The sequence below is a fragment of the Myotis nattereri genome (genome assembly GCF_964212035.1).
Source record: "Myotis nattereri genome assembly, chromosome: 2".
NCBI lineage: Eukaryota > Metazoa > Chordata > Mammalia > Chiroptera > Vespertilionidae > Myotis > Myotis nattereri.
In genome coordinates, this window is record NC_138076.1 from 116208843 (window position 1) to 116232384 (window position 23542).

General features: G+C 43.4%; 1 pseudogene across 1 annotated transcript; it reads left to right on the top strand.

Annotated features, from left to right (window-relative positions):
• The first annotated feature begins 22792 nt into the window (after positions 1 to 22792).
• On the top strand, positions 22793 to 23132 carry LOC308512762 (small ribosomal subunit protein eS25-like; annotated as a pseudogene). The gene has a single exon. The product of its transcript is annotated as a small ribosomal subunit protein eS25-like (transcript).
• The last annotated feature ends 410 nt before the right edge of the window (positions 23133 to 23542 follow it).

Here is a 23542-nt window from a genome sequence, read left to right on the forward strand (position 1 = left end):
AGCGGAGCTGCGAGGCATAAATCCCTCTGCAGCATCTCCCCAATTCCGCGTTCTTTCCGGGTGGCGCATTCGCTCTGGGGTTGGGAAGGGGCTCTGGTGGCTGAGCCTGGAGTTGGGGGTACAGTGCCTGGCCGCCTCGCCCACGGGAGAAGTCGAGTTGGGGTCCGCTGAGCAGGGAATCCCGGGCCCCAGCGTGTCGAGGCGCCGAGAGGGGAGCCCAGCGCCCGCGCGGACTGTGTCCCCCTCGCGCACCTCCCCCCCTTCCCGCCTCCCCTCCTCGCCGCCGCCGCGGTTGCTATGCGTTGCTGTGAAACGCCTGTCAATAAACCCTGTTTGGAGTGGAGCGAGAGCCCAAGGGCTGTTTGTTTAGTGGTTAGAGGTTCAAAAGTCGGCATTGTCCCGCGGCTAGCGATTACAGCTCTTCCCCTGCCCGGCCCGGTCTCGGGCTCTGACGCCGGCGCTAGTCCGCCCGCGCCGGGCGCTTCCGGGCGAGGAGGGCGCTCAGCTGCGCCGAACGCCAGGACCCGCGCGGGCCGCCAGCCGCCCCGCAGTCTCCCGGGCCCGGAAAAGGCACGAAGTGAGCGGCCGCGCTGGCAAAGCGGGCCGCCCGCTCCGACGCCAGGACAGCTCCTCCGGAGCAAGCCCGGAGCGCGGGACGCGGCGCGAGTGGGCAGAGCAGCTTGGGGAGGCTTGGCAAGGTCGGTGCTGGGACGCACGGGCTTATATTTGACAGGATGCCTTCCGGATGCGGGCGCCCCTGGAGCGTGGCCCGCAGGGGGTCCCCGGAATCCCGCCGTCGCCTGGCACCTGCTCCTGGATCGGGCCGCCAGGGGGCGCGCGCGCTCTGGGAAGAGCGCCTCGGATCCGACCCGGGGACCCAGTTCTGACCCAGCAGGAGGTGCCAGCTCCAGCACCTCTCCCACCCCAGCCACTTCCAAACTGGGGCCGGGCGAGATTTCCCCACTAGGGCAACGCGCCTGCTGAAAACGAAGTTCAGCGAAGGCAGGCTCAGAGGATTCTTGGATCTGTTCGGTGCTTAACAAAAAACAAATTTGGCGGAGGGGAGACTTCCACCATTCTAAAAGGGTCTTTTTGCACAGGACGTTTCCTTAAAAAATTACAGTAGCCCTAGCCGGTTTGGCACAGCGGATAGAGCGTCGGCCCACGGTCTGAAGGATCCGGGTTCGATTCTCCATCCCCGGCGCATGGGGGAGGCAACCAAGGATAACCAACGTGTCTCTTTCACGTCGGAGTTTCTCTCTCTGTCTTTCCCCCTCCTTTCCCCTCTCTCTAAATATCAATAGAGAAAATATCCTCGGTTGAGGAATAACAAAAAAGAAAAGAGAAAAAAGTTACAGTACTTTGGGTACGATACTAATATATGGAAAGACTGAGAACTTAGGATAAACAAGGGGAAGAGGAAGTACCAGCATTATGGAACTTATGTTTTTTAAAAAAGGTATATGTGGAGAGAAGACAGCCTGAGTCTTTTTTTTTTCTTCTGTGAACAATTCATCAGTTTACCATATTCATCCAATAAAGTTACGATGTACTGCTGATGAAAGCAGAAAACATTTCAATGAGTTTCACTTCTTTCTGATAATATATGCATAGTAAGATGCCTATAATAGTCAAGAAACCAGCTTAAATAGAAATCTGAATATATAAACAACAACATTCTTGCTGTTATTTACAACACTCAGGAAAAAATAAGAGCAGGATGACATGAAGGAAATCTCAGTTGCAGAATCTTAAGAAGAGATTACATGGTTTTTAGGGGCCCTATTTTCACCTGGTTTTAGAGACAAGCTGCTGTTTACTAGTTTAATGACCTCGGGGAGACCACAAGCTCTGAGCCACCACTTCTGCATTGGTCATACGGGATAATGCAATATGAGATAATGTAAGCATACTCTTAGGATTAGATCCCGATAATTGCAGGCGCTGCTGCTTCTTTCTTTTTTTTCCATCACAAATCATTTTCTCTGCAAAGTGCTCACTTTCTTTCTCTTACAAAGAAACTGTGAACATGGATAATGTCTCAAATCATGATAGTATAACCTCTTTCCAGAACTGTTTTTAATGCATTCAATTTGCTTACTTCACAGTAGCCTCAAGTCTGTTGTCTCTTATCTCCACAGCCTCCGAGTCTGCATAAAATCTCAAGTGGCAAAGCACTAATATTCCGGATGTGAAGATGACTTACTGATCTGCACAGCTTACTTGTCCTTTCATCTACCAGGAGATGTGTCCCCCCTTATAGTTGTACTTAGGAGACAGATTGGTTGAAGATGTAGTGGGAACCTCTTTAAGTTTATTTATTTTGAACAAGTTCCATCCCAGCATCTCAAAATCAATTCTGTACTCTTTAGTTTGTTATTTTAAGGTAAATTATTTTCTTTTTTAAAAAATATATTTTTATTGATTTTAGAGAGGAAGGGAGAGGGACAGAGAGAGAGAGAAACATCAATGATGAGAGAGAATAATTGGTCAGCTGCCTCCTGCACGCTCCCTACTTGGGATCTAGCCTGCAACCCAGGCATGTGCCCTTGGCAGGAATCTAACATGGGACCCTTCAGTCCGCAGGCCCACATTCTATCCACTGAGCCAAACCGGCTAGGGCTGTAAATTATTTTCTTAAATTACATTTAGACCATACAAACTTCTAACCACCGTAATTCTTACATTTAGCCATATTTTCCTTTCTTCTCTACTCTTGTTCTTCAAGATGATGGTTATGATTTAGGGAAACGAGCAGGTTTTATTGGTAACTGGGATGAGCTGAGTGAGAGTGGGCCAAAACAATCACTATATTTACTTAGCTACAAATCAGAGAGAATATATACTTACATCACGACTTCTTTGAAGGTTATGAAATTAGATCTAAGGAAAAAGCCTCTCAAATTCCAAACAAGGAAAGTAGAATCTGCCAGTCACGGAGATTATACCAACATTTACCTTGAAGAATCAGTTTAGAAAAGGTGGGGGCAATTGCATAAGTGACCTTTGGTTCCAATGTTTCTAGTACCCAAACATTACATCGGTTTTAACAATAGCCTTTCCAAATTGGAATTTGTCGTTAATCTCAATGAATGTAGATAATATCAACTAACTTGCCAGATCCCCAAAATTAAATGACCAATTTGCTTTTCTTTCTGCAGGATCCTGGCGATTCTGTGCTAGAGATCTAATCCATACACCAGAACACAACCAGTTTTGATCCATGAAAAAGAGTTCCCTGAGATCAAATGATAAGCAAACTGCCTCTTCACACACTCAAATTTACTTAATAGTATTCAGGTCATATATTGGGTTTATATGTACAATATTTTATTGATAAGGCCCCAAATATTCATGCAATTTAATACTTATGTTTTAATTTCTAGGAAATTAAACAACTAGAAAACAATTTCTAATTGTTCATGTGTTATCTGGGGACTCCCAGGATTGACAGTCTGCTATCATAACACGTGGTATCTACAGTATGACAATAATAGGTTTTATATAAGAGGTGGTTGATAAATTCCTCTCTAACCTCAGCAAACAATGAAAAACAATGTAAGAGCTAAAGTACAAATATACAATGGGCTGTTGTGTGGCACTTAAAAAATTGTTGTTGATTAGTAGAATCAGCAGCAGAGATTAAGTACCGAAGCCACAGATTAAAAATGACCTGGGCAGGCTCTGTCTTCTATTCATGAAAGACACAGTGTGTTGTTCTTTACCTCTAATGTATTAAAAACAACCCAAACCAAAACCAAACAGAAAAGCCCCTCAACATAACTAGATTCTATTTGCAGCCCCTCCTCCAATCTCCTGGGCAGAATTATGGTCATGTGTATGTGCATTGCTAAAAACAAACAGAAGATATAATTAAGCAAGAACCAGAGGCCATTGTCCAATAAGTAGTGATATACAAGAGTGCAGGCAGAACAAAAAGGAAGACTGCTTGTCTGGAATCCACACATACAAAATAAAAATATAATTCTTCCTCTCAAACCACTTTATTGAAAACAATGTAAACTTCAGAAATCCAAATTCCTCTAATTATTTTTATTTGTTCCTACTATAATTTTTATCATATCTCTGAATTTCATATAACCATCTTTATACCTTTTAGATATCTGTTAGTGACATATTGTTATACACATTAGATACTATTCAGATACCGTCCTTGGTCATGATCTTAAGGCCACAGAAAACCAACAATCAACATTTATTTCTCATTCCTTCGAGTCTTGAAATATACATCCAGTGTTACTGTTGCTCCTCTTGGGGTGGATACTTGGCCAGAACTAAGAGCTGAAAGACCAAATGAACTAAATGACCAACTGACCCTGCGGTTTGCAGCTGTTCAGTGAGTACATTTTCAGATGGGCTTGGTAGACTGAGTAAGCTACTTTTGCAAATCTAAAGTCAGACAAAAAGCCAAGCAGCAAGCTGTTTCCTCAGCGGAAACTTTTCATTTATTCCCACCTCTACCTCAAAGAAAATGCTGTCTGGATTTGAAACTGATTGTTTTAGACAGAAAAAATGGAAGAAAACTTTGCTCATGCCCAAAGAGGCCAGTTGTCTAACACAGGCCTGGGAGAAGCATGGGCCCTTGGCATCAAGACATCTGCTCTCAGCCCAGCCATTAGAGCAGGTAGAGCTCAGGTGGCCACGGCCTCCTTCCCTCCCCGGGGGCCTGGACGGAGGAGTCACATGGCTCCCTGACTCTCCCCAAGGCCACCAGCGCCCACAGCCCAACCCCTCCAGCGTTCAGTCTTCTGACACCTGGCGACCGAGAACAGGCTCCCCGCCCGCCTGTGACAGCCGCCGGCCCGCGCCCCGTCCTGGCTTCGGCCCGGGTCTCGGGACTGGCAGCCGTCTCCCGGGTGCAGGAGCGCGGCGTGGGCACCGGCGAGGAGCTCGGCCGCAAGGCTTCCTGCGGGAGCCGCGCCCGCGCCCACGCCGCCAGCGCCACCAGAGGCCGCGGAGATCCCAGGCACTTCCTTTTTTTTCTTTGGGACAGCTGGACTTCAGCAGTTAATTTTGTCACTATAGATAAACATCCTACGACTTAACTTTTTAAAAAATTGATTTTAGAGAGGAAGGCAGAGGGAGAGAGAGAAACATCAATGATGAGAGAATCACTGACCAGCTGCCTCCTGCACGCCCAGCACCGGGGATCGAGCCCGCAACCCGGACATGCGCCCTGTTTGGGAATCGAACCATGGCCTCCTGGTTCACAGGTGACGTTCAACCACTGCCACGCCGGCCGGGCGTCCTCCCCTAGGGTTTTTAAAAGGCGCGCCCCGCTAAGAGCGGGGAAGGTGAGGGGAACCCGAGCGCGGGCGCCGGCGGCCCCAGCGAGTAGCGCCCGGCGAGGTGTCCGCCCGTCGGAGCGGAGCGCCCAGAGCTGCGGCCGGGCCGGAGGGACCGGGTTTGCGGGGGGAGGGAGCGTGGGCGCGCTCACCCCGCTCCCGGCGGCGCCCGCGGCCTCGGGCCAGTCTGGGTCAGCGCGCGCTCCAGCCCCGACGTGTCCGGCAGGCGGCGCTGCTGCCCCGGCGGAGAGGGCTGAGCCGCCCCGCCCCGGAGAGCCCCGTCTCGCGGCCCCGACGAGAACCCGAGAGGCGGGTCGGGGAGCCCGAGGGGGAGGCGGCCGGGGCCAGCATCCCAAGGAGACCCCGTGGCCCAGCCGCCCCGCGGCTGCTTCTGCGGCCCCGGCCAGCGCCCGAGCGGGGGTCGGTGGCAGGAGGCATCGCCTGAAACTGCGGGCGCAAACGAACCTGCACCTGTCCGCCTTCCCCGCCGCCTTTCGCACGTCCGCCCCTCGCAGCCGCCGAAAGGGGGCCCGCGGTCGGCTTGGGGGTCGGGGATGGGGCGGAGGCCATCGCCCCTAGAACCGGGTCGGGCCCGCGGATTCCGTCGCTCTCGCGTTCATCTCGGTAACAAGTCAACGTGCTCTGCCCCCACCAGCCTCCAGATTCTTTACGGTAGACGGTCAGTGGCGGTTCCAGCGCTGGTCCCCAACCCGCGCCAGCTTCGGGGTGTGGGGAAGGGGGATGGGACCTTCTTTATCTCGGCTCACAGCTAAATAATTTACTCCACGTCCTCCAGGCCCGCCAGTTCCCTTCCCCGCACCACTGCCCTGGACTTCCTGCTTCGTGCAGCCCCGGGACAGAAAGGCCGAGCGTCAATAAAAGTTAATATTAATAGCGGTGGCGGCGCTGTGCGGGCACTTCTCCCACCCTTCATCTCCGCTGGCCCGCCTCCTCCAAGCCCGGCCGCTTCCTCTGGAGGCGGGGCTGCACGTTGGGGTGCATTCCTGAAAGAAGGACCCTTGGGCCCCATTCTCTGCAAATCTCCTCCAGGCCGCTGAGCGCGGGGAGTGGCAGGGTAGAGAGCGCACACAGTAGCCGCCACTGCAAGCATCCTCCGCCCACCGGCTCCGGCTGGAAAACGCCGAGTTGAGATAAGCGTGCGGGGCGGCGGCGTGGTGACCCGAGGGGGACCTACTGGAAGGAACGGGCAGAACAAACTGAGGAGAGGGAGGTGGGAGGGTTCGGGGAGAAAAATTTACCTGTATCTGTCAATTGTCCAACAAACACAAAATTAGACACCAAACCAATACTGCATAAAGAATCCTTAACAGTGTAAGGACACATTTTCCTAACCTGCTGTCTTTCCGGGAGCGGAGTCCGGTTGGGCTTAAGTTTTCATTCATGCAAGTCATTTTGTATTAAGAAATTACAATTCCTGACCTAGCCGGTTTGGCTCAGTGGATAGAGAGCGTGCGGACTAAAGGGTCCCAGGTTCGATTCTGGCCAAGGGCACATGCCCGGGTTGTGGGCTCGATCCTCCACAGTGGGGGACCGCGCAGGAGGCAGCCAATTAATGGTTCTCTCTCATCATTGATGTTTCTATCTCTCTGAAATCAATAATAAAAAAAGAAATTACAATTCCTTCCAACGAATATATATATATATATATAGACTTCAGAGAGGAAGAAAGAGGAAGAGAGAAATAGAAACATCAATGATGAGAGAGAATCATCCATTGGCTGCTGCCACCCGCACCCCCCACAGTGGGAATAGAGCCCACAGCCCTGGCATGTGACTGGGAATCGAACCCAGGACCTCCTGGTTCGTAATTGGCTGCTCAGCCACTGATCCAGCAAGCCAGGCCCTTCAAACAAATTTAAAACATGCAGAGAAGTGAAAATGATTAATAATTTCTTTCATTCTATCAATCCAGCCCCCTGGGTTACCAATGTTAGTGTCCCGGTGCACATCATTGCAAGATTTTTTTCTGCTTACACAAACATATATTACATACCACCTTGTTCTGCCTTTATCTTTCCTTTAAATAAAAGCACCACATAAATAAAGTCATACTTTATGTTGTTATTTGCTTTTATCACTTAATAATATATCATGGGCATTTCCCCAGCCCATTACATATAAATCCAACCGATTCTTTTTAAAGGCCACCATATTTTATAAATTTGGATATACCAGAATTTTATTCAGTCATTTATTCAACAATTTCTTTGAATGTTTATTATGTTCAGGTGCTGGGAAAACAGTATTAAGATCACAGATATGAATCCCTGTCCTTGTGAAACTTAATTTCTAGTGGGGAGAGATGTATTTCTTTAACTCCTTCCCTAATGATGGGTATTCAAGTTGCCAGAGGTTTGCTATTATAAACGGTACAGATGTAAATATCTTTTTACATATATCTTTTTGTATCTTTGTATTTTTTGAGTATTTATTTATTTATTTATTTATTTATTTATTTATTTTCATGGGCGCAGGGCCCACATTTCACATTTTATTGCACTTTTTTCCACAATCACTGAGTCCTGCTGGGCTGTGTCCAGGGCTCCGGAGGCAGGACCTGGAAGGTGAAGCTGCACAGCAAGCCATTCCCGTGGAGGGGTGCCCCAGGGACCTAGTGGCCATGGTTGGGAGACCCGTCGAGGACTGAACCCCACACCCAGCGCCCCTTAGGTGGCTCTCTGGCCTCCACACCACCTCCCGGATGCTGAACCCAAACAGGGTTTTGAGTTTTTAAAAATATATTTTATTTATTTCAGAGAGGAAGGGAGAGGGAGAGATAGAAACATCAATGCTGAAAGAGAATCATGATTGGCTGCCTCCCAACCTGACCAGGAATCAAACCATGACCTCCTGGTTCACTAAGCCACACCGGTTGGGCTATTTTTCATTTTTAAAAATTATTTTTAATTATGGTAAAATATACATAGCATAAATTTAGCATCTTAGTTATTTTAAAAATAATTTTAATTGATTCTTTCAGAGAGAGAAGGAGGGAGAGGGATAGAGAGATAGAAACATTAATGAGAGAGGAACATCATTGATCAGCTACTTCAGCTGCCTCCTGCATGAACCCTATTAGGGATTGAGCCCACAACCCGGATATGCACCTTGACCCGGAATCCAATCAGTGGTCTCTTGGTTCCTTGGATCTCTTGATGCTCAACCACTAAGTCACACTGGCCAGGCTTTTGCTTTTTTGTGGCAGCAGTGGGATCTGAAGTTGACTATTTTTAAGTGTACAATTTAGTATTGTTAAGAACATTCACATTATTGTGCAATGAATCTACAAAAAATTTTTCATCTTGCAAAATTGAAAATCTGTAACCACTAAACAACAGTCCCCATTCCCCCTTACTCCCAAGTACTGGTAGCCACCATTTTACTTTTTGTTTCTATTAGTGTGAAAGATAATACACCATGACCAAGTGGGATTTATTCCAGGGATGCAAGGATGGTGCAATATCAGAAGAAATAAAAGAGGACCACAGGGTTATTTACTACTTTATTTTATTTTATTTTTAAATTTTATTTTGGCCTGTAGTTCTCTTTTTTTTTTGTGGTGTCTTGATTGGTTTTGGGATTAGGGTAATGCTGGCTGCATAGAAAGAGCTTGGAAGTGTGCCTTCCTCTTGAATTTTTTGGAATAGTCTGAGGAGGATAGTTTTAGTTCTTTGAATGGTTGGTAGAACTCCCTTGTAAAGCCATCCGGACCAGGGCTTTTGTTTGCTCGAAGATTTTTGATCGCTGTTTCAATTTCTTTGGTAGTTATTGGCCTATTCAGGTTTTTTGATTCTTCTTGGTTGAGTTTTGGGAGCTTGTATTTTTCTAAGAATATGTCCATTTTGTCTAGGTTGTCCTTTTTGTTGGAGTAGAGTTGTTCATAGTATTTTTTCATAATCGTTTGTATTCTGTGGGGTCTGTTGTTATTTCACCTCTATCATTTCTGATTTTGTTTATTTGGGTCCTCTCTCTCTGCTTCTTGGTGAGCCTGGCTAGAGATTCATCAATCTTGTTTATCCTTTCAAAGAACCAGCTCTCGGTTTTGTTGATCTTTTGTATTTTTTTTTGGTCTCTATTTCTTTTATCTCCACTCTGATCTTTATTATTTCCTTCCTTCTGCTTATGCTGGGCTTTTCTTGTTGCTTTCTTTCTAACTCTTTCGGTTGTAGGGTTAGGTAATTTTTTACCATTGTTTTTTGGTTTTTTGTGGTAGGCTTGTAGAGCTATTAACTTCCCTCTCAAGACTGCTTTCACTGTGTCCCATAGATTTTGGATTATTGTGTTTTCATTATTGTTTGTTGCCATGATGCTTTTTATTTCTTCTTTGATTTCTCTGGTAATCCAGTCATTGTTTAATAGCATGCTATTTAGGCTTCAGGTGTTTGATTTTTTAAATTGTTTTTATTGTAGTTGATTTCTAGTTTTATGCCATTGTGATCTGAGAAGATGCTTGATATGATTTCTATCTTCTTGAATTTGAAGAGACTTTGCCTGTGACCCAATATATGGTCTATCTTTGAAAATGACCCATGTGCACTTGAGAAGAATGTATATTCTGTGGCTTTGGGGTGAAATGTTCTGAAGATGTCAATTAATTCCATCTGATCTAGTGAGTCATTTAGGATTGATATTTCTTTACTGATTTTTTGTTTAGAGGGTTTATCCATGGTGATAGTGGGGTATAAAGCTGTTAATCTCTCCCTTGATATCCTCCAAAAGTTTTTTTTTTATGTATTTGGGTGCTCCTCTATTGGGCGTATATATGTTTACCAGAGTTATTTCTTCTTGTTGGATTGCTCCCTTTAGTATTATGTAGTTACCTTCCTTATCTCTTTTTATGTCTTTCACTTTGAGATCTAATTTATCAGATATAAGTATTGCTATCCCAGCTCTTTTTTTCATTTCTATTAGCCTGAAAAATCTTTTTCCATCTATTCACCATCAGTCTGTGTGAGTCCTTTTTTCTGAGGTGGTTTCCTATAGACAGCAAATATATGGGTCATGTTTTCTTATCCACTCAGCTACCCTATGTCTTTTGATTGGGGCATTTAATCCATTTAAATTTAAAGTTATTATTGATAGGTACTTGTTTGTCACCATTTTTATTCTTTACGCCTGTGTTCCTTCTTTGCTTCCTATTTCTTCTTTTTATAGCAGATCCTTTAGGATTTCTTGCATTGCTGGCTTGGTGGTAATAAACTCCCTTAGTCCTTTTTTGTCTGTGAAGCTCCTGATTTCACCCTCAATTTTGATTGATAGCCTTGCTGGGTATAGTATTCTTGGATTCAAACCCTTCCTTTGCATGACTTTGTATATTTCATTCCATTTCCTCCTGGCCTGATGTGTTTCTGTTGAGAAATTAGTCGCTAGTCTGATGGGGGATCCTTTGTAGGTAACTTTCTGTCTCTCTCTGGCTACTTTTAAGATTCTTACTTTGTCGATGGTGTTTGCCAGTTTCATTATAATGTGCCTTGGCATCACTTTTGGGGTTCATCTTGTTTGGGACTCTGTGAGCTTCTTGGATTTGTGTGCATTTTTTCTTCCCTATATCAGGGAAGTTTTCTGTCATATTTCTTCAAACAGGTTTTCTATTCCTTGCTCAGTTTCCTCTCCTTCTGGCACCCCTATTATGTAGATGTTGTTTCATTTCATGTTGTCCCATAGTTCCCTTAGGCTCTCCTCCTGTTTTTTAAGTTTTTTTTTCTAGATGCTGCTCTGCTTGGGTATTTTTTCCTGCCTTGTCTTCTAGCTCACTGATACAGTCCTCTGCTTCTTCTAGTCTACTGTTGATGCTTTCTATTGAGTTCTTTATAGCAGCGATATCATTTTTCATTTCTTCTTGGTTCTTCTTTATTTCCTCTTGGTTCTTACACATATTGTTGAATTTGTCTTCCATTCTTTTCAGCGACCTTATGACCATTTCTCTGAATTCTTTCTCTGACATATTGCTTGCCTGCATTTCATTTACTTCCTTTTCTAGTGATGCCTCCTTTTCTTTCATATGCAGGCTCTTTCTTTGTCTCCCCGTGATCTCTCTTCTCCAGGTGTCTGGTTATGTAGCTCTCTCTTTCCTTTCCCTAGGCAAAATCTGACCTTTCTGTGAGAAGGTGCAGAGCTTGTCCAAGTCCGCGTATTCACACTGTTTGAGATCCGGTGTTCCTGGGTTTGCAGCTGGTCCCAGGGTGTTGTGGTTTTAGAGTCCTGGGATGTATAGGCCTAGTGTGGCTACTTTAGGTACCTCATGTATGTGTAATCATATAGTATTTGTCTGTTGTGTCTGGCTTATTTCTTTTAGCATAATGTCCTCAAATTTTATCCATGTTGAGGCATATGGCAGAATTCCTCCCCCTTTAAGGCTGAATAAATATAGCATTGTATGCATATGACACATTTTATTTATCTCTCCATCCATTGAAGGACATTTACAACTTTTGGCTATTGTGAATAATACTACTATGAGCATGGGTATACAAATATCTCTTCAGGACCCTGTTTTTAATTCTTTTGGATATCCTATATAATAAAGATCTAATATGCAAATGGTCATCACACCCTCATGCAGTCACGCCATAATGGCTCAGACACTTAACACTGGGGAGAGAGGAATGGGGACCAGCCAGGGACAAAGGAGCTTGCAAGAGAGGAATGGGGATCAGCCAGGCACAAATGAGCTCACAAGAGAACAATGGGGACGAACCAAGCTGCAGCCCAGGAGAGGGACAAGCCACCTGCCCCATGGTCCTGGGTGCCAGCACCTGCGGCTGTGGCCTGCCTGGGTGAAGCCGGCCTGGGTCCTGGGTCCAGCCAGAGGGAGGGAAGCCTGGATCCCAGGTGCCTATGACCAGCTGGAGGAAGGTATCCTGGGTCCCGGGTTCAGGGCAAGGCAGAGGCAGTTAGGGTGATCAGGCCAGCAGGGGAGCTGCTAGGAGTGATTAGTCAGGCAAGCAGAGGTGGTTAGGGGCGATCAGGCAGTCAGGCAGAGGGGTTAGAGGTGATCAGGCAGGCAGGCAGGCAGTCCCAGATTGTGAGAGGCAGTCAGACATCCCCCGAGGGGTCACGGATTGGAGAGGGTGCAGGCTGGGTTGAGGACCCTCCCCCCCCCCCCCCCCAATGCACGAATTTCATGTACCAGGCCTCTAATATACACATACTCTCCAGAAATAGATTTGTTGGATCATATGACAATTCTGTGCTTAATATTTTACATAACCATCAGACTATTTTTCATAGCAATTACACCATTATACATTCCTATAAACAGTGCACAAGGGTTCCAATTTCTCCACATCCTTGCCAACTTACTACTCAAATATTTTTTGACAGTAGCCATCCTAATGGGTTTGAGGCAGTATCTCATTGTGGTTTGAATTTTTATTTCCCTAATTATCAGTGGTGTTATGAGCATCTTTTCATTTGCTTATTGGCTGTTTGCATATCTTCTTTGGAATAATGCCTAGTCAAGTCCTTTGCCTGTAATTAATCAGATTGCCTTTTTGTCGTTGTTGAATTGTAGGAGTTCTTTATATATGAACCCCTTATCACCATTTGATTTGCAGATATTTTTTCCCACTTCATAAGTTGCCCTTTCCCTTTGTTGACTTGTGTTCTTTGATACACAGAAGTTTTTAATTTGAATGTAGCAAATGTACCAATTTTTTTCTTTTGTTGCTTGTGTTTTTGGTGTCATATCCAGGAACTCATTCCCAAATCTAATGTTATGAAGCTTTCCTCCTATATTTTCTTTTAAGAATTTAACATTTTAGCTCTTAGGTTTAAATCTTTTATCCATTTTGAGTTAATTTTTGTATATAGTGTAGGGTAAGGGCCCAACTTTATTGTTTTATATGTGGATATCTTATTTTCCTAATATCTACCTGAGATTTTTTTAAATAAGTAAGTTTGTACCATTAGCACTTAATGATATGCCAAACATCTTTGGTCTCAGCTCTGTCATCTTATTTAATATAAAACTTGCTTATATACTGCTTCTTTAAAAAATATCTTCCTTAGAGATCAACAGAAGGACTTGTATACATGTATATAAGCCAAACCAATGGACATGGACAACGGGGGGATGGGAGCATGAGTTTGTGTGTGGGCGGGAGGTTGGGGGTTAAAGGGGGGGATGAGGACACATTTGTAATACCTTAACTAATAAAAAAAAAATATCTTCCTTTATAGCCTGTATTTTCTATAAAATTCTTGGGTCATGCTTTTTCCCTGAGTTCTTCATAAGTACAGCTTCACTTTCTTCTAGTGTTGGACACTGATGTACTAGTTGCACTAATGTTCACAACTATAAAAATGGCCCCCAAATAGATGGTGGTTCACATACAATAAAAATTTATTTCTTCTCACAAAATACTATGAAACAGATGTTTCTGGCTGACAGTGAAGCACTCTTCCATGTGGTAAGTCAGTGACTTAGGCTTCTTTCATAATCCGTCAGTCCTTAGAATCTAGTTTTTGCTGGCATCCGGTTGGCAGAGTGGAGCACAAGCAGGGAGCAAAGCTGCTTCTTTAAAAGGTTAGGCCCCAAAGGGCACACATCACTCCCACTAACTTATTGTTGTCCAGACCTAGACAATACCCCACCTATCTACATGGTGTATTAGGAAACGTAGAAATGCTGTGTGTCCAGGAAGAAGAGAACATAAGATTTTCTTGAATATCTGGCAGGCTCTACCATGGTGGCTTACAAGTCTAAGTCAAGTATTGCTATGTTACTCCTTTTAAGACAGTTGATCTTTTTAAAGTAGATGCCCAAATTATTGTTCCTTTATTTTTGAAGTTTAAGTACTTTACCAGGAATGGCTCCGTGATAATTTTTTTGTAGCATTCCCCCCATATAATAATATTTTTGTAAATCTGCAGATTTGGTTCTGTTATTCCAGGAAAAAATGGAATAATTGTTTTTAATACTTTTTTTAAAAAATATATATTTTATTGATTTTTTACAGAGAAGAAGGGTGAGGGATAGAGAGTTAGAAACATCAGTGAGAGAGAAACATCGATCAGCCACCTCCTGCACACCCCCCACTGGGGATGTGCCCGCAACCAAGGCACATGCCCTTGACCGGAATCGAACCCGGGACCCTTGAGTCCGCAGGCCGACGCTCTATCCACTGAGCCAAACCAGTCACGGCTGAATACTTTTGTTTTCAATAGTTTTGCAACTTTTGTTTTGTTCTCTTCGTTAGGCAAATACACTCAATTTCCTGTAATAAATATACTTGAGAGATTTGTTGTTGTCACAAAGTCACATTTCTGCAGATTCCAAAAGTATTTGTAACTTTAATTTCAGTAAGTCTGTGTTTTTCAGCTTGTAGGTTGCAACCTATGAATGGGTCATGAAACCCATCTAGTGGGTTGTGACCTGCTGAAATAATTCATTTTCTATTGTTACATAAAAATTACCACAACTTAGCAGCTCAAAACAGCACACCTTTGTTATCTCACAGTTTTTATGGGTCAGGAGTCTGAGCACAGCCTGGGGGGGTCCTCTGCATGGGGTCTCACAGGCTGCTGTCCAGGCATGGGCCAGGCCCTAGTCTCATCTGAGGGCCCAACAGGGGAGTCATTCACTTCCACTCAGGTGGTTGGTGAAGGTGACTTCCTTGTGGCTTCATAGCCAAAGGTCCTGCTGTGTGCTGCCGGTTGGCTGAAGGCTGCCCTGGGATCCTAAAAGCCCCCAACAGTCCCTAACCCATGGACTTCCTCAATATGGTCCTTTACTTTATCAACCTAGTAAGGAGACACTCTCACTCTAGTCAGAAGGAAGGAAGGCCCAGAAATTCTTGGGTGTGGCTAAAAGAGGCAGGAGGCAGCTGTGGGTTCAGCTGGTGGTTACATTGATTATGTGGTTCCCTCTGGTGGGTTTGCAGCTCACTTTCTTTCTTTTTTAAAAATGTTATTGATTTCAGAGAGGGAGAGGGAGAGCGAGATAGAAACATCAATGATGAAGGAGAATCATTGATTGTCTGCCTCCTGCACGCCCCCTACTGGGGACTGAGCTTTCAACCTGGGCATGTGCCTTTGACTGGAATTGAACCTGGGACCCTTCAGTCTGCAGGCCGACACTTTATCACTGAGTCAAACCAGCTAGGGCTCTTCTTTTTAAAATATATTTTTTATTGATTTCAGAGAGGAAGGGAGAGGGAGAGATAGAAACATCAGTAATGAGAAAGAATCGTTGATTGGCTGCCTCCAGCATGCCCCCTACTGGGGATTGAGCCTGCAACTCAGGCATGTGCCCTTGACAGGAATCAAACCTGGGACTCTGCAGGCCAATGCTCTATCCACTGAGCCAAACAAGCTAGGGCTGCAGCTCCTTATTTTCATAACCAACTCTGGAGACTGCCATGCAAGGCTGGTGCCCAGCCAGGATGGGGCCCCTTCCATATCTTTGTACTTTTATTTTTTTATAATTTCTTAAAATACTCACCCGAGGATATTTTTCCGTTGATTTTAGAGAGAGGGAAAGACAGAGAGGAACATTGATGTGAGAGAAACACATTGATTGGTTGCCTGCTGCACATGCCCAGGGGAGGAGACTGCAACTGAGGTACGTGCCCTTGATCGGAATCAAACCCAGGACCCTACAGTCTGCAGGCTGATGCTCTATCCACTGAGCAAAACTGGCTAAGACTTTGTACTTTTAAAATATAGATTACTTAAATTGGAAATGCTATGTCAAAGAAAGAAAATGCTTATTTTTTACTTTAATAAATATAGTTATTACTTTCCCAAAAGTTTAATAATTCACAATACCACCACAGGTGCCTACAAGTGCGTCCCCTTCCTTCAAAGCCTCTTTGCAGTGTGGGTTAGCTTTTAATCTGATGGACAGAAAATGGTTACTAATTTAATTTTACATTCTATAACTATTCAGCAGGTTGAGTGCATTTTCATGTTTATTGGACATTTGCATTTTCTGTGATTTGCTTGAATCTATTATTTTTAGATTTTCATTTAATCTTTGTAACAACCAACATCTATCTCTAGGAGATAGACTCTAATCCAGGCCTTTCTGACATCCAATACCATGCTATTTCCACTACTATTGAGTCTGATCTCTGAATGTGCAGACCTTCTAAGTATAAAGGCAAAGTAACAAATTATAAAGAAAACAATAGATAGCTATCAAAAACATCATTTTCAAAATTTAAAGCAAAAAAAAATATTTGCTTCTAAAATGACAGAGGATGTTATCCTCAACACATAAATAATTTAATGCAAAATGATAAGAAATATCATGAAATAATACAAAACTTTAAAAAATCCAATACTCAATGCTGGAGAGGGTATGACGAAACAAGCACTTCCCAGATTGATGAGAAAACTGTAAATTCATATATTTTTATGGCAATTTGGCAATATATTTTATAAGTCTTAAAATCTAATCGAGTTCAGTAATTCCACATCTAGAACTAATCTAAGGAAATAATCAGAAGTAGAGAGTTAGAAATAAGTGTCTAACATTAAGATTTTGGAAAACTAAACTATGGTATACATTCATTAGAATCTATATACATTAAAGCCTAAGCAACCGAACGACCCAACAACCCAACGACCAGTCGACCAGTCGCTATGATGCACACTGACCACCAGGGATCAGACACTCAATGCAGGAGCTGCCTCCTGATAGTCAGTGCGCTCCCACAGCCAACCTCCCATGGTCAGCCAACCTCTGACAGTCGGCCGGCCAACCTCTCGAGGTCCTTTCCTCCATCCCCTTCTCCAACCCGCCGCTGACCCCAACCCCCCCCCCCCGCCCCCCCCCACCCCCGCCGCAGGCCGGCTCTGATTGCCCAGATAGGGACTGGGCAAGATGACCCCAATCGGCCCTGATTGCTGGCCAGGCTGAGGGACCCCCTCCATGCATGAATTTATGCACTGGGCCTCTAGTCTGTATATATATAAAAGGCTAATTTGACTCACGCATGCATGATACATATAAAGCTTTCGCTGGCACCAATCTCACACATGTGTTTTCGATCTGTCATTGTCGATTGTGAATTTGGTTGACACTTCTATTATTGAGAAAGGACGAAACGGATTATTCTGGATTATTCATAGCCCTAAATGCCATCACAAGTGTCCTTATAAGAGAGAGGCAGAGGTAGATTTCACACACACTCACGATATGAAGGGGCAGTGACTGATTTGATGTTGGCCAATAAATGTCAGCAGCCACCAAAAGCTGGAAGAAGCAAGTAACAGATATTTCCCTACAGTCTCTAGGGTGTAGCTCTGCCCATACTTTGATTTTAGTCAAGTGATCCTAATTTTGGACCCTGGCCTCCAGACTGTGAGAGAATAAATTTTCATTATTTTAAGTAATGGAATTTGTGATAGTTTGTTACAGTGGCCACAGGAAACTAATATAGCTGTGTTTTTATTACTTATTAAAAAATGACCCCAAACTTAGTGTCATACAGCAAGCACTTCATTATGTTGATCGATTCTGCGGGTCAGGAATCTGGACAAGGTACAGCAAGAATGACTTGTCTCCACTCTAGAATGTCTGCATCCTCAATTAGGAAGAGGGCTAATCCCCAACCTGGGCCCACTTGAGTGTCTGGTATAGAAATCATCTATTCTAGAGGTTTCTTTACTCATTTCTTTGGTGCCTAAGTAAAATGAGTCAAAGTTGGGCTCATTTTGGATTGTTAATCACCGTTTCTTTTCATGTGGCTTGGGCTTCTTCACTGTATGGTGGCCTTGAAAAAAGAACAAAAAAGTATTTGCTCCTAAAATGACAGAGGATTGTTATCCTTAACACAAAGAATTCAAGCTTTTACAGTTAATTCCATGCCCACAAATGATTTACATTCCTCCACATCCCAGTTCTCTCCTCCTGAAGCTCCATCTCTTTAAGGCATTGGGCGTAGGTGTAGGCTCAGGGTCCAGGATCGCACAATGTAGATCAAGTCCAGGTGCATGTTAGGCTCCTTGAGTTAAGTTCCTTGGGTTTGGTTCCATTTAATCTGAAAACTCATGAATTAGAGACAAAGTTTTGGCCATTCCTTCCTCAAATAAACCCAGCATACAGTGTTGGGACAAGTGTAGGATAACTGCTACAGATACTCCTATCCGAAAGTGGAGAAAACAGAAACACAGCAGTCATTGGTTTACATTAATTCTGAAACCCATCTCAGCATATAAGACCCACTTATTGATTAAGACTTTGTTCTGCTCCCAGGGAGACACTATGTGGGACTTTTCCCTCTACCCTGTAGGTCTTTGTTCCAATTCTCTGAGTCACATTCCATTTCCCATAAAAGATAACCAGTGTTGGCAATATTTAAAGCCGGATTTCTGCCCAGACGTTTGGGGAGCCAAAGGCCCCATTTCATTTTGTACTGTTTCTGTTCCTTTTAATTCAAGCTGATACAATTCCTTTTTATGTTTCAATTTGTAGAAATCCATTCCATTAGCTAAAACTACCCACGAATCAGACATAAGCCTTCTCCTCCTTAAGCTCCCATGAAGCTTCTGTGCAACAACACCTTTAAGGTTTTTAGAAACCCTATTGTTTAATAGAGGTCGTATTGCCCTAAAATCCGTAGAAGGCTGAAAGGTGCAAAATACGCCATCTTAAAATATGCCACTTTGGCATAGGAATTATTTTGAGCGGCAGGCAATGGAAAGTCAGCAGATCCAGGGACAGTTCTTTGCCCTCGGCTTTCCTGCCTAATAGGGCACACATTTCCTGTAGCAAAGGCACCCCCCCCCCCTCCTGTGGCAGGAAGAGGCAAGCAATTCTTACATCACCAAAGATGGAGAGTCAACACTAGGATGCGTCTGCATAAACAAACCTTACTATAATAACCTTAATCTCCAACATATATTTTCTAGTCACTTCCCCACAATTTATTATCTCTTTTAGCCCACACCCTCTTTCCTTTGTTAAAATGGTGGGTAAGACCCTGAGTCTAGTCACTTTGAGTTTCACTTATTTTTTTGTGAACCCCCATGCAGGTAAAATAGTAATAAAATTTTTTCTCCTGTTAATCTATCTTTTGTTAGTTAGGGAGGGTAGAAGAAACAATTTTCTTCCCTTAAAAAGACTTTATCTGGTTGAAAGATTCTTTCTATACTTTTCTTAGGTCCTAACAAAGGGCTTAAAGCAGCCGTGGGCAAACTACGGCCCGCGGGCCGGATCTGGCCCGTTTGAAATGAATAAAACTAAAAAAAAAAAAAAAAGACTGTACCCTTTTATGTAATGATGTTTACTTTGAATTTATATTAGTTCACACAAACACTCCATCCATGCTTTTGTTCTGGCCCTCCGGTCCAGTTTAAGAACCCATTGTGGCCCTTGAGTCAAAAAGTTTGCCCACCCCTGGCTTAAAGTCATACTGTTGGGCTCATTTTTATTCTGAAAACATATTTTCTTGACAGTGCCCTGGATTTGATCTTTGCTCAGAGGTCTTCTCTTATTTTGAAAATCCTTTACTTAATCGGTTGCTCCTGGTACACACCCCAACCCCGGGGACCGGGCTTGCAGCATGGGCATGTGCCTTGACAGGGAATCAAACCAGCAATCTTTAGGTGCACGGGATGACGCTCAACCAACTAAGCCACACCGGCCATGGTTACATTTCCTCTTAATTATACTTAAAAACCAAAGGGTGCATTCTTTAGTTCATCTTTATCCTTTCACATTTTATATAGTCAGGTAGAATAAGTTGGTGGCACCTTAATACCCTGTCCAGATTACTGAATTTATTAAGTAGATTTTCTATTTTCCTCATGACCTCAGATGACAGTGTTGCCAAAAGCTCTGCCAATACATAACAAATATCTTCTTTCCTCAGCTTCTGATAACATTTTTCTCACTTTTTTTTTTTTTTTTTTACCATCAGCTTTCCCAATGCCTGTCTGGCTTGTCATCCAGTCCCCAAACAAATACCACATGTTTTAGCCATTTTTAAGGCAGCAACCTCTTTCCAAGTACCAAATTCTGTTCCTACCATTTATTACTGGGTGGCGAACTACCTCAAAGCTCAAGTAACTGTTTTAATGTGTTAATGGATTCTGTGGGCCAGCAATTCAAACAGGGAATAGTAACTTCTTTTTTTTAAAATATAGTTTTATTGCCGAACCAGTTTGGCTCAGTGGATAGAACGTCGGCCTGCGGACTCAAGGGTCCCGGGTTTGATTCTGGTCAAGGGCATGTACCTTGGTTGCGGGCACATCCCCACTGAGGGGCCTACAGGAGGCAGCTGATCGATCTCTCTCATCGATGTTTCTAGCTCTCTATCCCTCTTCCTTCTTCTCTGTGAAAAATCAATAAAATATATTAAAAAAATAAAATAATATATTTTTATTATTGATTTCAGAGAGGAAGGGGGGGGGGAGATAGAAATATCAATGATGAGAGAGAATCACTGATTGGCTGCCTCCTGCATGACCCCCACTGGGATTGAGCCTGCAGCCTGGGCATGTGCCCTGACCAGAATCGAACCATGACCTCCTGATTCATAGATTCACACTCAGTCACTGAGCCACACTGGCCAGGCGGTAACTTTCGTTTGTCCACAATGTCTAAAGCCTCAGCTAAGAATTCCTGAATGGCTGGGGGCTGGAATCACGTGGAGGCATCTTTATTCATGAATCTGGCACCTTTTCTGAGATGACTCAAAGTCTAGGCTCATCTGGAGCTCTCAATGGGAGTCTCTACACTTGGTCTCTACATGTAGCTTCCTCACAGCTTAAAGGCCACAGGGTAGTCAGACTTCTTACAGGGTGGCTCAAGGTCCCAAGAGCATGGCCTTTAGTCACATTGAGTCACTTCCACCATATTAAATTGGGCCAAGCAGCCATGCACTCATCCAGATTCAAGGAGGGAAGACATAGACTCCATTTTTTTATGGGAGGACTGTCAAAAATGTGTGGTCATGCTTTAAAATAGCCATAGGTACACACATGTATTTATATATGTGTGTGCATAGAACACAGACTGAAAGAAAACATACCAAAATACAAATGATTAAGAAATAATCACTGCAGTGTTATTAGGGGCATTTATTTAATTTATTTTTTTGTTAATCCTCACCAGAGGCTATTTTTCTATTGATTTTTTTTTTTTTTTTTTTTTTTTTTTTTTTTTTTTAGAGAGAGTGAAAGGGAGGAGGAAAGACAGAGAGAAACATCAATGTGAAAAAGACGCATTGATTGGTTGTCTCCCGCATGTGTATCCTGATTGAACCTGCAACAGAGGTAGGTACCCTTGACAAATCAAGCCCAGGACCCCCAGTGGTCGGCAAACTCATTAGTCAACAGAGCCAAATATCAACAGTACAATGATTGAAATTTCTTTTGAGAGCCAAATATTTTAAACTTAAACTATATAGGTAGGTACATTGTTATTAACTTAATTAGGGTACTCCTAAGGCTTAGGAAGAACCACACTCAAGGGGCCAAAGAGCCACATGTGGCTTGTGAGCCACAGCTTGCCGACCACGGCTTTAGTCCATAGGCCAACTGTCTATCCACTGAGCCAAACCAGCTAGGGCATTAGGGGCATTTTTTTTCCTTTTTCTTACTCTTCTACATTTCTCAAATTTTCTATAATTACACTTATTTGCAATAAACAATTATTTCATGTTTTACTTTTTATTATGACAAATTTTAAGGACATTCAAAAGACAAATGGTCTAACAAAGTCCTTATACTCATCACCCAGACATAATACTGATAAACTCACTGACAATCTTGCTTCATTTACATTTCCCCAATATTCTAAATAAAATGCCAAATATCATATCCATTTATTTCTAAATATTTTAGAGTGTATCATTAAAAGATATGGGCACTTTTACCATTATCATACCTTAAAAACAGAACCTCTGTGCAGCCAAGGAAACCATAAACAAAATGAAAAGACAATCTACTGAATAGGAAAAAAAATATTTGGAAATCATACATCTGATAAAAAGTTAATATCCAAAATATATAAAGAACTCAAACAACTCAATAGTAAAAAATCAAACAATCTAATTTAAAAATGGGCAAAAGACCTGAACAGACACTTCTCCAAAGAGGACATATAGATGGCCAACAGACATATGAAAAGGTACTCAATATCACAAATCAATATCACAAATCATCAGGCAAATGCAAATTAAATATATATATATATTTTTTATTGATTTCAGAGAGGAAGGAGTGGGAGAGACAGAAACATCAATGATGAGAGAGAAATATTGGTCAGCTGCCTCCGGCACGCCCGCCACTGGGGATGGAGCCTGCAACCCGAGCATGTACCCTCGACTGGAATCGAACCTGATGCTCTATCCACTGAGTCAAACCAGCTAGGGCCAAGTGCAAATTAAAACCACTATGAGACATCACCTCACACCTGTCAGAATGGCTATTATAAAAAAGACAAGAAATAGCCCTTTTGCCTAAGATCTTACCGAGGTAGTAATGGTAGGAGCTGCTCTCCGAGTTTCCCTATGCCACCCAAGGACGACAATAAGCAGAAAGATACTGGAAAGTTGGCCAAGAAAGACAAAGATCCAGTGAACAAATCTGGGGGCAAGGCCAAAAAGAAGAAGTGGTCCAAAGACAAAGTTCGGGACAAGCTCAATAAACTGTTCTTGTTTGACAAAGCAACATATGACAAACTCTGTAAGGAAGTTCCCAGCTACAAGCTTATAACCCCAGCTATTGCCTCTAAAAGATGGAAGATTTGTGGCTCCTTGGCCAGGGCAAGTTTCCAAGCATAGAGCTCAAGTAATTTACACCAGAAATACCGAAGGTGGGGATGCCCCAACTGTTGGTGATGATGTATGAACAACAGGTCTCACCAGCTGTGCATTTTGAAAAATAAAATGTTATTTTAAAAAAGATAAGAAATAAAAAATGTTGATTGTACAACTAAACATTGCTGTTTGCACACAAAAGTGTTGGTGAGGTTAGGGAACCCTTGTGCATTGTTGGTGGGAATGTAGCTTAGTGCAGCCATTATGGAAAACAGTATGGAGGTCCTACAAAATAAAAATAGAATTACCATATTACTCAGCAATCCCATTTCTGGGTATGTATCCAAAGAAAACAAAAACACTAATTTGAAAAGATACACCCACCCTCATGCTCATTGTAGCATTATTTACAACTAGAGGCCCAGTGCATGAAATTCATGCACTGGTAGGGACCCTAGCAGCTGCAGGTTGCCAGCAGGGTACTCCATCCCTTCCCCCGAC